Genomic DNA, 17,302 nt, shown 5'->3' with positions numbered 1-17,302 from the left:
AAACCCAAAACCATCGCCTCGGTGGTCGACGGGAGAGGTTTTGGCCGCTCGGGGCGCAAAGAGGAGTGCAACATGAGGACTTCCCAAGGGGTCACCCATCCTAGATCCATATCTGATCGTTATATGTTTACGAAGAAATTTTTAGATGATGATTTCATTATTCTCCTGCTATATGTTAATGATATATTTATTGTTCGCCATAATGCTGGAAGAATTCAACAGCTTAAAAGAGAGTTAAGCAAGGCTTTTCGCCGCTCGGGGCGCAAAATGGAGTGCAACACGAGGACTTCCCAGGGGGTCACCCATCCTAGTACTACTCTCACCCAAGCACCCTTGACTCCGGAGTTCTGATGGGATCCGGTGCTTTAGTTCTGGTATGATCGCACTCGTTTTGTTTGCGTCCTCCCTCCCCTTTGTGCACGTCGCGGACGGCGTATCGACGACCGGAGCCCATTTCGCGCCCCGAAACCTCTCGAACGATCTCAGAATCGCCATCATCGGATCTTTCCGATGCCCACGAGGCCGACTGCGTACCGGACACGGCAAGCGCTCGCCGAAACCATCCGGACTTTCTCGAACGAACTCAAAATCGCTATTGCAGCCCCATTCCGGAAAGCTCTCTCCGAGCCCCACGAGACTGACTGCATAGCGGTCATGGCAAATTCCGAGGCTCAAAACCATCGCCTCGGAGGTCGACGGGAGAGGTTTTGGCCGCTCGGGACGCAAAAAGGAGTGCAACACGAGGACTTCCCAGGGGGTCACCCATCCTAGAACCATATCTGATCATTGTATGTTTACGAAGAAATTTTTAAATGATGATTTCATTATTCTCCTGCTATATGTTAATTATATATTTATTGTTGGCCATATTGCTGGAAGAATTGAACAGCTTAAAAGAGAGTTAAGTAAGGCATTTGGCCACTCGGGGCGCAAAAAGGAGTGTAACTCGATGACTTCCCAGGGGGTCACCCATCCAAGAATCATATCTGATCATTGTATGTTTACGAATAAATTTTTAGATGATGATTTCATTATTCTCCTGCTATATGTTAATGATATATTTATTGTTCGCCATAATGCTGGAAGAATTGAACAGCTTAAAAGAGAGTTATGTAAGGCTTTTGGCCGCTCGGGGCGCAAAAAGGTGTGTAACACGAGGACTTCCCAGGGGGTCACCCATCCTAGTACTACTCTCGCCCCAGCATGCTTAACTTTGGTGTTCTGAGGGGATCCGGTGCTTTAGTGTTGGTATGATTGCACTCATTTTTTTTGCGTCCTCCCTCCCCTTTGTGCACGTCGCGGACGGCATATCGACAACCGGAGCCCATTGCGTGCCCCGAAACCTCTCGAACGATCACGGAATTGCCATCATCGGATCTCTCCGATGCCCACGAGGCCGACCGCATACCGGACACGGCAAGCGCGCGCCGAAACCATCCGGACTTTCTCGAACGAACTCGAAATCGCTATTGCGGCCCCATTCCGGAAAGCTCTCTCCGAGCCCCACGAGACGGACTGCGTAGCGGTCACGGTAAATTTCGAAGCCCAAAACCATCGCCTCGGTGGTCAACGGGAGAGGTTTTGGCCGCTCGGTGCGCAAAAAGGAGTGCAACACGAGGACTTCCCTGGGGGTCAGCCATCTTGGAACCATATCTAATCATTGTATGTTTACGAAAAAAATTTTAGATGATGATTTCACTATTCTCCTGCTATATGTTAATGATATATTTATTGTTGGCCATAATGCTGGAAGAATTGAATAGCTTAAAAGAGAGTTAAGCAAGGCTTTTCGTCGCTCGGGGCGTAAAAAGGATTGCAACACGAGGACTTCCCAGGGGGTCACCCATCCTAGTTCTACTCTCTGTTGAATCTCGTATTTTGATGATGAAACTACTTGATATATGTTTATGATTTAATCTGCGTTTTGAGTGACGCACGATGCTTCGATCACGATGAGACAATTAAAGCAGGAAAATCATGTTGTGCCGGAGGAACATGTCCGAAGATTGGACGTCGGGCCAGTAGATCAGTCGACGTATCAACAGAAGGCTCCGGGCAGTGGACTCGGGCATTGGGCCAAGAAGAGCGGTTATTGTGCCAAGGATATCGGAGTTGCGGAGTCAACTGGCCGATTGGGCAATAGGCCGTAGGAGAGGACGATGCGCCGAAGAATTAGACGAAGCGTCGATGGACCAACGACATGCCGGACAACTTGGTTAATTGCTTAGGATTAATTGTCTCGATCGAAGTTTTGCTTTAATTGTGCAGAATTAACTATGATAACGATGAAGACATAAAGCGAAATAAAGTGTCGGAGTCAAGCGCGAAGGATTTGTTGCAAGTTCGAGAGTTCGACGGAAGTCCGAAGGTTCATCGGGAATGCTACCGGAGCTCGCCGAGAAAGATCGGAGCTTGCCGAAGTAGCTCATTGGAACTCGCTAAGATCAAATCATGAAGTCTAGGAGCTTGCCGGGAGTCCGTAGAATGGTTTCGGAGAGTTCATCGGAAGACCGCCGGAAGTTTGCCGGAAGCTCGCCAGAAGAAGTCTTGACTTGCGGACTTTGTAATAGCTTAGAAAATGTCTTTAAATTCATAGTTAGCATATTAATTAGGGTTAGGATTAGGTGTTAATCCTATAACCCAAGTAGGGGCCAATTAGGCTCAAGTTCGGACTGGGTTGGGCCAAGTTTGGAGCCAAACCAAGTGAGCTGAAATAGTGAAAGAGGTGGCACCGCCAGGGTTGGAGGTGGCACCGCCCAGGAGAGGAGGTAGCACCGCCTGGGCTCAGTCTCCGAGCGAGACTGGGCGGTGCAATCTCTCCTGACAGAGGTAGCACCGCCTGAGCTCGGTCTTCGAGCTTTGGCAGGAGAGGTGCAACCGCCCCAGTCAGGAGGTGGCACCACCTAGGGCTCAGTCTCCGAGCCAGACTCAGGCGTTACAACCGCCCCTAACAGAGAGGTGCAACCGCTTGGGCTCAGTCTCCGAGCTCTGCTAGGTGGTGCAACCTCTCTAGTCAGGAGGTGCAACCGCCTGATCCTGGAATTCCGGGATTTGATCGTTTTGAGCTCCAAATTTGAACTGGGTTGGGGCCTATAAATACCCCACCCATTCAGCATAGAAAGAGCAAGAGACCTACACCGAAATCTTGATCTTCTCTGTGATTCTTGAGCTCAAAATTGTTGAAAAGCCTTTAAGTTCTCCTCCTTCTGTTCTTCAAAGTCTTGAGTTGTAAAGAGAGGAGAGAAAGGTTCTGTAAGGGTTGTCTCCTGATCCCGTCAAAAGGAGTGAAACTGTAAAAGGGCAGTTGGCCTTCGCCTATTGAAGGAAGGCCTCTAGTTGACGTCGGTGACCTCGTCGGTGGAGGAAGCCAAAAGTGGAGTAGGTTAAGACTGACCAAACTACTCTAAATCTCTAGTTTGCTTTTACTTTGAGCACTTTATCATTACTGCAAACCTCCTACATAGCTACTACCCTCTGCGCTTTTACGAATAAGTCTCTAAGTTCTGATCTTTCCGTATCTGCATTCAGACGTAAATTGATGTTTTCGTACAAACTTTACATTGTAGTTTACATTTACGTTCTGATTCTATTTATAACTGCAAACTGTCTTCTATGCTTTTACGAACGAGTTTCTAAGTTCAGATCTTTCCAAAACTGCGATTAGACATAAAACTGCGTTTAGACGTAAAATTGCGTTTAGACGTAAACTACGCAAACTGTGTTTAGATGTAGAACTGCGTTTAGACGCAAACTGTGTTTAGACCTAAAACTGCGTTTACACGTAAACTACGTAACCTACGTTTAGACGTAAAATTGCGTTTAGACGTAAAACTGCATTTAGACGTAAACTACGTAAACGGTGTTTAGACACAAACTGCGTTTAAACGTAAACTGAGTTTAGACGTAAATTGAGTTTAGACGCAAACTGCGTTCAGATGCAAACTGCGTGCAGACATAAACTGCGCTTAATCTTAAGTTATCTTAGAATCGGCTTTTACATTGAAATCGTTTTTTATCGAACGAACGCAGGTTTCGTTTTTAATCGCTGAAAGATTTTCGCTGCACTAATTCACCCCCCCCCCCCCTCTTAGTGCTCTCGATCCTAACAATTGGTATCAGAGCGGGGTATTTCTCATTTCGGATTTACACCCGAGAGAAATGGCTCTTCAAGAGGGCTTTTCGGTCTTTTATCCACCGTTCTTTAACGGATTGGACTATACTTATTGGAAAACTCGAATGAGAGTTTTCTTGATTTCTCTAAATCTGGATTTATGGAATATCGTTGAAAACAGTTTTCAACTTCCCTCTAAACCGACGAACGAATGGTCGGATTTGGAGAAGAAGTATTTCTCTTTAAACGCAAAGGCTATGAATGCCTTATTTTGCGCTTTGGACAAAAATGAGTTCAATCGGATTTCTACGTGCGAAACAGCTTTTGACATTTGGCGAACACTTGAAATCACGCACGAGGGAACTAGTAGTGTCAAAGACTCGAAAGTTAACTTTTTATTGCATGATTTCGAGCTTTTTCGAATGCAACCAAGCGAGACTATAGGCGACATGTACACCCGTTTCACGGATGTCGTCAATAGTTTAAGAGCTCTTGGAAAATGTTTTTTGGACTTTGAACTCGTAAACAAGATTTTGCGTTCTCTTTCTAAGAAGTGGGATTCAAAAGTAACTGCAATACAAGAAGCTAAAAACCTAAACAACTTACCACTTGAAGAACTAATTGGTTCATTGATGACATATGAAATGGTGCACAATGCACATGATGAACATATTGAACACAATCACCTTCCAAAGAACAGGAAGGATTTGGAACTCTGGACAAATGAATGCCACTTGAGCGATGACTCAAGTGATGAGGACAATGATGAACAAAACAACCTTCCAAAGAACAGGAAGGATTTGGGACATAGAACATTTGAAGACCACTCGAGCATAAGCTCAAGTGATGGTGAACTTAAACTACAAATGAAACGAAAATTAAAAAGTAAAAAGAATCGAACTACTTGCTTTAAACGCAAGAAGAAGAACAAAAATTGGGATGAATCGAGCTCTTCCGAAGAAGAGAAAGTCAACAAAAGCAAGGCGGCAAACTACGCCTTAACAGCCTACAATGATGAGGTAATCGAAATCCCCCTAATTTATTTTGAAATTACTTGATGCTTTCATGATGTATTTTTCTCTATTAGTTTAGAATTAATTTTCTTAAAAATTACATGTTAAAAAAAAAATTATTATGATCATACTAAGTAATTTCGAAAATGATAATATTGCATATTTTATGATAAACAAATAAAATAATCTTGATTGAAAATATGAAATCATGGTTAAGAAGTAATAATGTGTATTACGTTGATTTCCATTGTTATTTCTCGATTTTGATTAAAGATCATGTTTGATTTGAAGAAATGCATAATGATGAAATTAAATATTTTGATTAACAATTTTATGCATGAGATTTTAAGCCGATGATAAGCATGTGTTATTCTCATGAGTATATTTGAAAAACTATGGCAAAAATATGCTCGAATGCATGAACGTGTTAAGATTATTTTTCGGACATTCTTGATTCAATGTTCAAAACACTTAATTGCCATGATGATTTTACACTATAACATGTTGGAAATTATATTTTTTGGATACATAATTTTTTATGATCATGAGCATGTTTTATCTTCATAATTGAACTTGAAAATCTATAGCAAAATCTTATCCGAATGCATGAAAGTACTAATTTCATTTTCGGATTCACTTAACAATTGGTATCCTAACAATCGGATTTTCTCATACACTTATGAAAAATATTTTTCTAAAATGGATTTGATGAAATGATTCCTGCTTATAAATTCCATCTTGAAATATGAATGATAGTGTCTTTGCTTGCAAAGATTTGTTTCACATACATATCTCCTATGATTCATGTGCAGAAAAAGAATTTATAAATCATAATACAATGAGACTTCTTATGCAAAAATAAAGTGCTTTTGTGATTCTTTGCTAAAGAGAATAATTATTAAAATCATGATCTTGATAATTATAACATGAAGCTCTTTATAAATCAAGATCGTTCATTATGCTCCCTACATTTATCAAAAAGGAGTTCTTCAAATGAAATGCAACTTGTCTTTTGATTTCATGATATTTTATGAATTTCGAAATTAATTTTAATGACTTGATTATGAGTTTCAAGTTGACGATTTGATTTGAATAAGTTATGTCTAAATCATAATCATGATCTTGCAAAATTGAAATCACAAATAATATCTTTTGGTATTCATAAATTGATACTCACAATATGAAAGTATTGGTATTCATGACTTGATTTTGATTGAAACATTACATGCTTAAATTAATCATTCTTCTATGTTTCAAAAATTCTTTAAATGCCTTATGTGATTACTGAAAATTAATTTGCTTTATGATGAATCACGAATCATGACTTGATCTATGATATTGAAATATTTTAATCATGATTCTTGGTTATATAATTACTTTGCCCTATTAAAAGGATTTGTTGAATGGATCATGTCCTTCTTGAACTTTCTTGATATCATGACAAGATTTTGTAATATGGCCTGTATAATAATTTAAAAAAAATTTCCATTGATTTCTCCCTTCTTTTAGATAAAAACAAAGGGGAGAAAGCTTTTGCTAGTTAGAACATCAAAGAAAAGCAAGTGCAATCTTGCACATGAAGCAAGTGTTGAATTGCCATGATTGAACCTAAGAATCTTGCTATGCTTTTGTGCTTATATGTTGTGATGAAAATATAGCTTCATGTTATAAAAACTTGCATATATTTTAAAATAGCTAGAGCTACTTCTCCTTTTGTTGATGATAAAGGGGGAGAAATATATGAATTGATACTATAAGTGCCATATTTGAATTTTCATCATGTTAAGATATCAAGAACTTGCATCGTAATTCTACTTGATGATATCTTGCCATGTGATGAAATGCTATGATTTGTTGCTAAAATGATGCATGCAATACTTATGCTTTCTACGTAATGTATTGCATATGATATGAACCTTGATTAAAATTGCCTTGATTTGAATTCAAGGTTTATCTCAATTATGGAATTTTAAAATAAAAATGATTACTCACCTTTGTCATGATTTAGAAATTGACAGAAAGGGTTTTCCCTTCTTTTTGACAATGACTAAGGAGGAGATAACTTGCATGCACAATTCAAGAAGAAAGCAAATTTTCACTTCTCGAAAGAGAAGAAATTGCTATCTTGAACATCTTAAGAAACAAAAAGAACAAAGGTGCTATCTTGCCTATCTCAAGAAGCAAAACATGCTAACTTGCGCATCTAGCAAAGTGGACAAAATTTTCATATTTCAAGAAGCAAGAGTTGCCTTCTTGAACATCTCTAATTTGCTAGCTTGCATAATGTAGAACTTGCTATCTTGAACATCTCTAATTTTCATACCAAGTGCTATCTTATATGCTATAAAACTTGTATATCTAAAACTTGATAGCTTGAATATTCTAAGCATGATTCAACACTTGCTATATTTTCTAGCAAAATTGCATGATGATAAAACTTGATATTATGTTTTTCATGCAATGAGTTGAACCAATATCACAAACACTTGATTGTGATACTTCTCCTTTTTGTTGATGACAAAGGGGGAGAAGTATGTTGATGAAAGTATGTTGATGACATGACATGTGATGCATAAGTTTATGCATATGTTCATGTTGACGTGTTGCAAGTATTCATGATGAATATTGCAATGACTTGAATTCAGTTTGAATTCAAGGTTCTATCAATATGGCATATTGATAGGGGGAGTTAGTTTAAACTCCGGGAGTTAAGTTTAACTCCGTCATCAAGTGGTTGTCATCATCAAAAAGGGGGAGATTGTTGAATCTCGTATTTTGATGATGAAACTACTTGATATATGTTTATGATTTAATCTGCGTTTTGAGTGACGCAGGATGCTTCGATCAGGATGAGACAATTAAAGCAGGAAAATCATGTTGTGCCGGAGGAACATGTTAGAAGATTGGATGTCGGGCTAGTAGATCGGTCGACGTATCGACAAAAGACTCCGGGCAGTGGACTCGGGCATCAAGCCAAGAAGAGCGGTTATTGTGCCAAGGATATCGGAGTTGCGGAGTCAACTGGCCGATTGGGCAATAGGCCGCAGGAGAGGACGATGCGCCGAAGAATCAGACGAAGCATCGAGGGACCAATGACATGCCGGACAACTTGGTTAATTGCTTAGAATTAATTGTCTCGATCGAAGTTTTGCTTTAATTGTGTAGGATTAACTATGATAATGATGAAGACATAAAGCGAAACAAAGTGTCGGAGTCAAGCGCGAAGGATTTGTTGCAAGTTCGAGAGTTTGACGGAAGTCCGAAGGTTCATCGGGAATGCTACCGGAGCTCGCCGAGAAAGATCGGAGCTTGCCGAAGAAGCTCATTGGAACTCGCTAAGATCAAATCATGAAGTCTAGAAGCTTGCCAGGAGTCCGCATAATGGTTTCCGAGAGTTCATCAGAAGACCGCCGGAAGTTTGCCGGAAGCTTGCCAGAAGAAGTCTTGACTTGCGGACTTTGTAATAGCTTAGAAAATGTCTTTAAATTCATAGTTAGCACGTTAATTAGGGTTAGGATTAGGTGTTAATCCAATAACCCAAGTAGGGGCCAATTAGGCTCAAGTTCGGACTGGTTTGGGCCAAGTTTAGAGCCAAACCAAGTGAGCTGAAATAGTGAAAGAGGTGGCATCGCCAGGGTTGGAGGTGGCACCGCCTAGGAGAGGATCTCCCAGCAAAGCTGGGCAGTGCAACCGCCCCAGGCAGGAGGTGGCACCGCCTGGGCTCAGTCTCCGAGCGAGACTGGGCGGTGCAACCTCTCCTGACAGAGGTAGCACCGCCTGAGCTCGGTCTTCGAGCTCTGGCAGGAGAGGTGCAACCGCCTCAGTCAGGAGGTGGCACCGCTTGGGGCTCAGTCTCAAAGCCAGACTCAGGCGGTGCAACCGCCCCTGACAGAGAGGTGCAACCGCTTGGGCTCAGTCTCCGAGCTCTGCCAGGCGGTGCAACCTCTCCAGTCAGGAGGTGCAACCGCCTGATCCCGAAATTTCGGGATTTGATCGTTTTGAGCTCCAAATTTGAACTGGGTTGGGGCCTATAAATACCCCACCCATTCAGCACAGAAAGAGCAAGAGACCTACACCGAAATCTTGATCTTCTCTACGATTCTTGAACTCAAAATTGTTGAAAAGCCTTTAAGTTCTCCTCCTTCTGTTCTTCAAAGTCTTGAGTTGTAAAGAGAGGAGAGAAAGGTTCTGTAAGGGTTGTCTCCTGATCCCGTCAAAAGGAGTGAAACTGTAAAAGGGCAGTTGGCCTTCGCCTATTGAAGGAAGGCCTCTAGTTGACGTCAGTGACCTCGTCGGTGGAGGAAGCCAAAAGTGGAGTAGGTCAAGACTGACCGAACCACTCTAAATCTCTGGTTTGCTTTTACTTTGAGCACTTTATCATTACTGTAAACCTCCTACATAGCTACTGCCCTCTGCGCTTTTACGAACAAGTCTCTAAGTTCTGATCTTTCCGAATCTGCATTTAGACGTAAATCGGTGTTTTCATACAAACTTTACATTGTAGTTTACGTTTACGTTCTGATTCCATTTATAACTGCAAACTGTCTTCTGTGCTTTTACGAACGAGTTTCTAAGTTCAGATCTTTCCAAAACTGTGTTTAGACGTAAAACTACATTTAGACGTAAACTACGCAAACTGTGTTTAGACGGAGAACTGCGTTTAGACGCAAACTGCGTTTAGACGTAAAACTGCATTTAGACGTAAACTACGCAACCTGCGTTTAGACATAAAATTGCGTTTAGACGTAAAACTGCATTTAGACGTAAACTGCGAAAGCAGTGTTTAGACGCAAATAGTGTTTAAACGTAAACTGAGTTTAGACGCAAACTGCGTTCAAACGCAAACTGCGTGCAGACGTAAACTGCGCTTAATCTTAAGTTATCTTAGAATCGACTTTTACATCGAAATCGTTTTTTATCGAAAGAACGCAGCTTTCGTTTTTAATCGCTGAAAGATTTCCACTACACTAATTCACCCCCCCCCCCCCCCTCTTAGTGCTCTAGATCCTAACACTCTCGCCCAAGCACCCTTAACTCTGGAGTTCTGATGGGATCCGGTGCTTTAGTTCTGGTATGATCGCACTCGTTTTGTTTGCGTCCTCCCTCCCCTTTGTGCACATCGCGGATGGCGTATCGACGACCGGAGCCCAGTTCGCGCCCCGAAACCTCTCGAACGATCTCGGAATCGCCATCATCGGATCTCTCCGATGCCCACGAGGTCGACTGCGTACCGGACACAGCAAGCGCACGCCGAAACCATCCGGACTTTCTCGAACGAACTCAAAATCGCTATTGTGGCCCCATTCCGGAAAGCTCTCTCTGAGCCCCACAATACTAACTGCATAGCGGTCATGGCAAATTCCGAGGCCCAAAACCATCGCCTCGGAGGTCGACGGGAGAGGTTTTGGCCACTCGGGGCGCAAAAAGGAGTGCAACACGAGGACTTCCCAAGGGGTCACCCATCCTAGAACCATATCTGATCATTGTATGTTTACGAAGAAATTTTTATATGACGATTTCATTATTCTCCTGCTATATGTTAATGATATATTTATTGTTGGCCATAATGCTGGAAGAATTGAATAGCTTAAAAGAGAGTTAAGTAAGGCTTTTGGCCGCTCGGGCGCAAAAAGGAGTGCAACACGAGGACTTCCCAGGGGGTCACCCATCCTAGTACCACTCTCGCCCAAGCACGCTTAGCTTCGAAGTTCTGATGGGATCCGGTGCTTTAGTGCTAGTATGATCGCACTCGTTTTGTTTGCGTCCTCCCTCCCCTTTGTGCACGTCGCGGACGGCGTATCGATGACCGGAGCCCATTGCACGCCCCGAATCCTCTCGAACGATCTCGGAATCGCCATCGTCAGATCTCTCCGATGCCCACGAGGCCGACCACGTACCGGACACGGCAAGCGCGCGCCGAAACCATCCGGACTTTATCGAACGAACTCGAAATCGCTATTGCGGCCCCATTCCGGAAAGCTCTCTCCGAGCCCCACTAGACTGACAGCGTAGCGGTCAAGGCAAATTCCGAGGCCCAAAACCATCACCTCGGAGGTCGACGGGAGAGGTTTTGGCCGCTCGGGGCGCAAAAAGGAGTGCAACACGAGGACTTCCCAAGGGGTTACCCATCCTAGAACCATATATGATCATTGTATGTTTTAGATGATGATTTCATTATTCTCCTACTATATGTTAATGATATATTTATTGTTGGCCATAATGCTGGAAGAATTGAACAGCTTAAAAGAGAGTTAAGTAAGGCTTTTGGCCGCTCGGGGCGCAAAAAGGAGTGCAACACGAGGACTTCCCAAGGGGTCACCCATTCTAGTATTACTCTCGCCCAAGCACACTTAACTTTGGAGTTCTGATGTGATCTGGCGCTTTAGTGCTGGTATGATCGCACTCGTTTTTTTTGCGTCCTCCCTCCCCTTTGTGCACGTCGCGGACGGCGTATCGACGACCGGAGCCCATTGCGCGCCCCGAACCCTCTCGAACGATCTCAGAATCGCCATCATCGGATCTCTCCGATGCCCACGAGGCCGACCGCGTACCGGACACGGCAAGCGCGCGCCGAAACCATCCGGACTTTCTCGAACGAACTCGAAATCGCTATTGCGGCCCCATTCCGGAAAGCTCTCTCCGAGCCCCACGAGACTAACTGCATAGCTTTCACGGCAAATTCCGAGGCCCAAAACCATCGCCTCGGAGGTCGACGGGAGAGGTTTCGGCCGCTCGGGGCACAAAAAGGAGTGCAACACGAGGACTTCCCTAGGGGTTACCTATCCTAGAACCATATCTGATCATTGTATGTTTATGAAGAAAGATTCAATATGAGTATAGCTAAAGCAGTTTGTTCTCCACTTATAAGTCATTTCATGCTTAGTTTGAAACTATGTCCTACAATTGAGAAAAAAAAAGAAGAAATGTCCAAAGTTCCTTACTCATCTACAATAGGTAGTTTGATGTATGCTATGGTTTATATTAGGCCAGATATAGCTCATGCAGTTAGAGTTGTCAGTTGATTTCTCTCTAATCCTGGAAATGAACATTGGACAATAATGAAATGAATATTAAGATATCTAAGAGGTACTTCGAGGTTGTGTTTATGTTTTAGCAGTTATGAATATATGTTAGAAGTATTGAATCTCATATTTTACTAATGAAACCAATTGATAGTATTTATGATTTGATCTATGTTTTGAGTGATGTAGGATGCTTCGATTAGGGAGAGACAATTAAAGCAGAAAGAATCATGTTGTGTCGGAGGAAAACATTTCAGAAGATTGGATGTTGGGCCGGAGGATCGGTCAACATATCAACAGAAGGCTTCGGGCCATGGATTCAGGCATCGGGCCAAGAAGAGCGAATATTGTGCCATGGATATCGGAGTTACGGAGGTCAACTGGCCAATTGGGCAACAGACCGCAAGAGAGTACGATGCACCGAAGAATCGGACGGAGCATCGATGGACCAATGACATGCTGGATGACATGATTCATGCTTAGTAATATTTATCTAGATCGAAGCATATTTTTATGTGTGCAGGATTAACTACGATAGCAAGGCATAAAGAAAAATGAAGTTCTGAAGTCAAGAATGTGATTTCGTTGGGAGTTCGAGAGTTCATCGGAAGTCTAAACATTCGTCAGAAGGTTTACCGGAACCAACCGAGAAGTCCAAGAGCTTACCAAAGAAGCTCGTTGGAACTTGCCAAGAAGATTGTCGTGAAGTCCAGGAGCTTGCTAGGAGTCCACCAGAACATAGCCGAGAGATCGTCGGAAGTTTGCCGGAAGATCGCCGGAAGAAATAGGACTTATCTTGCTTAGAATATGTCTTAGGAATCATAGTTAGCACATAATTAGAGTTAAGATTGGGAGGTAATCCCATCAACTCTGTTAGGGATCAACTGGGCCTGAAGTTGGGCTGGTTTGGGTCGGATTCAAGGCCCAACCAGGATGCTGAAAGCCAGGCCGGTGATGGCACCGCTTGGGGAATAGCTCCCCAAGAATTATGGGCGGTGGTACCACCAGTAATAAATACTGCCAATGGTGGTACCGCCCTTGTCAGGCGGTGGTACCGCCCTTGTCAAGCGGTGGTACCGCCTAGGAACAGCGGTGGTACCACTAGTACCTAGGAAACCTGGGATGAGACCTTTTTAGGCTCCGAGTTTAAATCAAGTTGAAGCCTATAAATACCCCTCTCATCCCTAGTTAACTAATACAAGCATAGAGAATTTAAAAAGGGAAAAATATTGTTGTAATCTCTTGTGAGAATGCTCCTCTAGTCTAAGTGTTAGAATAGTTTGAGAGAGGAGTGAGTGCTTGTAATGGTTGTCTCCTAAACTCGTGAAAAGAAGAAGAGGGGTGTAAGAAGGAGGTTGATCTTTGCCTATTAAAGGAAGATCGATAGTGGATGCCGGTGGCCTCGACGGAAGAGGAATCGACGGAGTGGATGTAGGTCACGATGACCGAACCACTATAAAAATCCGGTTTGCCTTTTCTTTTGTGCAAGTTATCTTATAGCAAACCTCCTTACTTGCTTACTACTTTTAATACATTTACAAATACGCTTTCAAGTTGAGCAAGTTTCTGAAATCGGTTTTATCATATGAAACGAAAGAAATTTTCAGAACCGACGTGATTTTACTGCTGCACTAATTCACACGCCCCCCCCCCCCCCCCTTAGTGTCGACTCGTTCCTAACAAGAAGAGTACATAGATGCAGACATGGCAAGTAATACTGATTCCAAGAAGTCCACTTTGGGATTCTTGATGACATTTGCAATGGAAGCAATCTCTTGGCAGTCTAAGTTACTGAAGCCTGCAAGGAAACTTTATGTAAGAAAATGTTTCTACAGGAATTGGGCTTGAAATAGAAGGATATATTGTTTACTGTGATAGTCAGAGTGTCATTCACCTCTCTAAGAATTCAACATACCATTCTAGATCCAAGCATATTGATGTGAGATATCACTGGATTCGTGATGTGCTTGAGATGAAAGAATTGCATTTGGAAAAGGTGCATACGAATGAGAATGGATCATATATGTTGACAAAGTCTTTTCCTAAGGAAAAGCTTGAAGTATGTAGTGCTAGTCATAGGTGCCCAGTAAACCAATCACGTGAGTGATGGTACATGTAACTTGACACGGAATCTTTTTGCTTATTATATTTTGATATTTATCACTTTATATTGATGATTGCATATATGCATGTATATATTGTGATGTCCTTGGATCTATACAATGGAAATTGAATCATGATGAGATCACGATAATAAGACCGATTCGCCTTTAAACACAAATCCTAAATAATCTCAGTCTTATGTTACTCGAGAGATATATCGAGATAACCGAACACACTAGTGTGTTGTATACCCGTCCATATGATGGATACAGATGGTCTCATAACTGCTCATGTGGGGACACTAGGGATATAATACAGATGCTTATTAGAGAATGAGTTCACTGATTGATCCGCTTACGGAATGCTGGATGGTTGATGATGCCTTATTGTCAAACAGCGATTTCATTGTCCTAGTGGTGTATCTGGTTCTTAGACTTGAGACACCAAGGATGTCCTGTATGAGTTTTCCATTCTTTGATACCAGACTTATACGTTTGGAAATCTCAGATCTAGTACAACCGGTCATTGGGAGTGGCAGTCGATCTTACGAGGGCTATTGAGTGTCGATAGAGGATCATCCACTCTCGGCATCATTAGAGGAATATCTCATCTATTCTTGCTCAGATAAATCACTGGCTAGGGTCATTCAGATTGAGAGAGAACGAGTTCTCTAGGAGAATCCGATTAGAGCAAGACTCGAGTAGAAACCGTATGGGTCTGACATAGATACACATTATTATTCTTAACCACATATAGCATGATTTCATAAGGCATTTTTAATCAAAATCATTTTGTTTATCATAAACATGTAATTTTCATGATTATTTTTAAAATTACTAGAATGATAAGCATGATTCCTAATTTTTTACATTTTCTATATTAAATTATTAAACATATAATTTTCAAGAAAATTAATTCTAAACTAAATAAAAAAGGAAAATGCATCATGAAAAGCATCATGTAATTTCAAAGTAAATTAAGAGGGTTTTGATTATCTCATCGTTGAATGTCGTTAAGACGTAGTTTGCCACCTCGCCTTTCTTGATTTTCTCCTCATCTTCGGAGGAGCTCGATTCATCCCACTTTATGTTCTTCTTCTTACGTTCAAAGCAATTAGTTCCGTTCTTTTTGTTCTTAAATTTTTGTTTCTTTAATTTTTTAAATTTCTTAGTGAGTAGTTCTTGTTCACCATCACTTGAGCTTATGCTTGAGTGGTCTTCAAATGTTCTATGTCCCAAATCCTTCCTGTTCTTTGGAAGGTGGTTTTGTTTATCATGTTCATCATGTGCATTGCGCACCATTTCATATGTCATCAATGAACCGATAAGTTCTTCAAGTGGAAAAATATTTAAATCTTTTGTTTCTTGTATTGTCATTACCTTTGATTCCTAAGCTATAGAAAGTGATTGTAAAACTTTACTAACAAGTTTAAAATTTGAGAAACATTTGCCTAATTAGGATTCTAACACAGGTATGTAGGATTCTAACACAGGTATACTTAGAAATCCTAATTAAGTTTAAATTATTGACAAGAATCCTAATTAGATTTAAACAAATTGACGGATTATGATTTAAATTATCTTTTCAAAAAAGAATAGTAAGCCATTAGATACTTAGGATTTGTTCTCTCTAATAGATCTAAAAGGGTTGATTGAAAAATTCAGATTTGGGTTTGAATTAACTCAAGGAAAAATGATTCATTTTTTCATAATAAAAAATTATTTTTAAAAAAAATAGATAAAAATTATAAGTAAATAATTATATAAATATAAAATTTATATTAATTATGTTTTTTTTCTTTTATTTAGCTCAAAGGTTTTTTTAAATAATTCTATCTTATTTAAAATATCATAAGATATTTTAAAATATCTTATTTAAAATATATATATATATATATATATATATATATATATATATATATAATATTATATATACCCGCTTTTCCATTGCACAGCGAAGGGAAGACAAACTCGAAAGAGATGAAACGAAGCAGAGCAGAGGCCGCCACCACAACTCCTGCCGAGGGCCAGCGGCGGCAAAAGGCAACGAAGCCCAAGCCCTCGACGTCAGGAGCAAGGGCGCGGGTAAGCGCGACGGCGGTGAATTCACGGAAGGGCGGAGGAGAGGACAAAAGCCTGGCTGTTGCAACGGCCGAACTGCAGCAGTCTTCACCTGCTCCGCTTGCGTCCGTGGTGGAGGAAACAATGGCGTGGGATGACGGGGCGGCGGAGCTTGGTGAGTGGTGGTGGTGCCTGTGGGACGTGGAGGAGGAGAAGCTCTCGGGGTGGTTCCCGTTTGTGGACGAAGACTTCCTCTGCTCCGATACCAGAGGAGGAGAGCGGTGGGGTGAACTGCTATGGGAAGAAATGGACCATGATATCTGGCAGCTGCACCACATCCATGAAATCCCACACGCAGCACGCAAATGATGACGGCCATACATTCTCCCTTCCTTCATTTCTTTAAGCGAGTAGAGGAATCAGAGAGGAGCTGAGAACAATGACACCTTTGGGAGTGGGTTTAATCTTATCGGTCTCTTTTGGTCTTTGTTGTTGGGGTGTACAAATGGTGTTCGGAGGTAGACATACCGAAGGAAAGCACATCTTGGAAATGGAATGCTAGTCTTTTGGTCTTCAATGAACGGCGCCTACTCTTTCTTATCTTGATTTGTTCTGTGGAGGAAGAACTGAGTGCAATGTGTCCATCATAAGTAAAAGATTCATACAGAGTGAATATAATTTATTATTAAAAATACTGATGTGTGCGAGAGAAAAAGAAGATCAACTAAGAGAATGTTTCTCACATTTGATGTATATTAATCATTCACTAGTTTGAGTTAGACTCACATATGCCTATTCAATTTCTAACACAACTCAAAAAGTTGCAAGTCTTTTTACTCAATACACCAATGCCTCTCACATGGATTTACTACATCCATCACTCTGACATTCACTATTATGGGATGACGGAATGAAGGTAAACTATGTAAAGACATATATAAGAAGGAAGCCTCATCAGTGTTATGCAGAATAGCTCTGACAATATGGTTGTTA

The 17,302-nt window shown here is 41.5% G+C and overlaps 4 non-coding genes across 4 annotated transcripts; all 4 read right to left on the bottom strand.

Moving 5' to 3' along the window:
• Positions 1–269: 269 nt before the first annotated feature.
• Positions 270–388, bottom strand: LOC135620896 (5S ribosomal RNA). The gene has a single exon (XR_010490125.1). It is a non-coding gene; the product is annotated as a 5S ribosomal RNA (ribosomal RNA).
• A 755-nt stretch (positions 389–1,143) lies between these two features.
• LOC135621256 (5S ribosomal RNA) lies at positions 1,144–1,262 on the bottom strand. The gene has a single exon (XR_010490480.1). It is a non-coding gene; the product is annotated as a 5S ribosomal RNA (ribosomal RNA).
• Positions 1,263–10,756: 9,494 nt separating this feature from the next.
• LOC135620764 (5S ribosomal RNA) lies at positions 10,757–10,875 on the bottom strand. The gene has a single exon (XR_010489998.1). It is a non-coding gene; the product is annotated as a 5S ribosomal RNA (ribosomal RNA).
• Positions 10,876–11,410: 535 nt separating this feature from the next.
• Positions 11,411–11,529, bottom strand: LOC135621082 (5S ribosomal RNA). Its single transcript, XR_010490308.1, has one exon. It is a non-coding gene; the product is annotated as a 5S ribosomal RNA (ribosomal RNA).
• Between the last annotated feature and the right edge of the window lie 5,773 nt (positions 11,530–17,302).

Source organism: Musa acuminata, chromosome BXJ2-8, assembly GCF_036884655.1.
Source record: "Musa acuminata AAA Group cultivar baxijiao chromosome BXJ2-8, Cavendish_Baxijiao_AAA, whole genome shotgun sequence".
In the NCBI taxonomy this organism is placed as follows: domain Eukaryota; kingdom Viridiplantae; phylum Streptophyta; class Magnoliopsida; order Zingiberales; family Musaceae; genus Musa; species Musa acuminata.
This window is presented reverse-complemented; position numbering and strand designations above follow the sequence as displayed.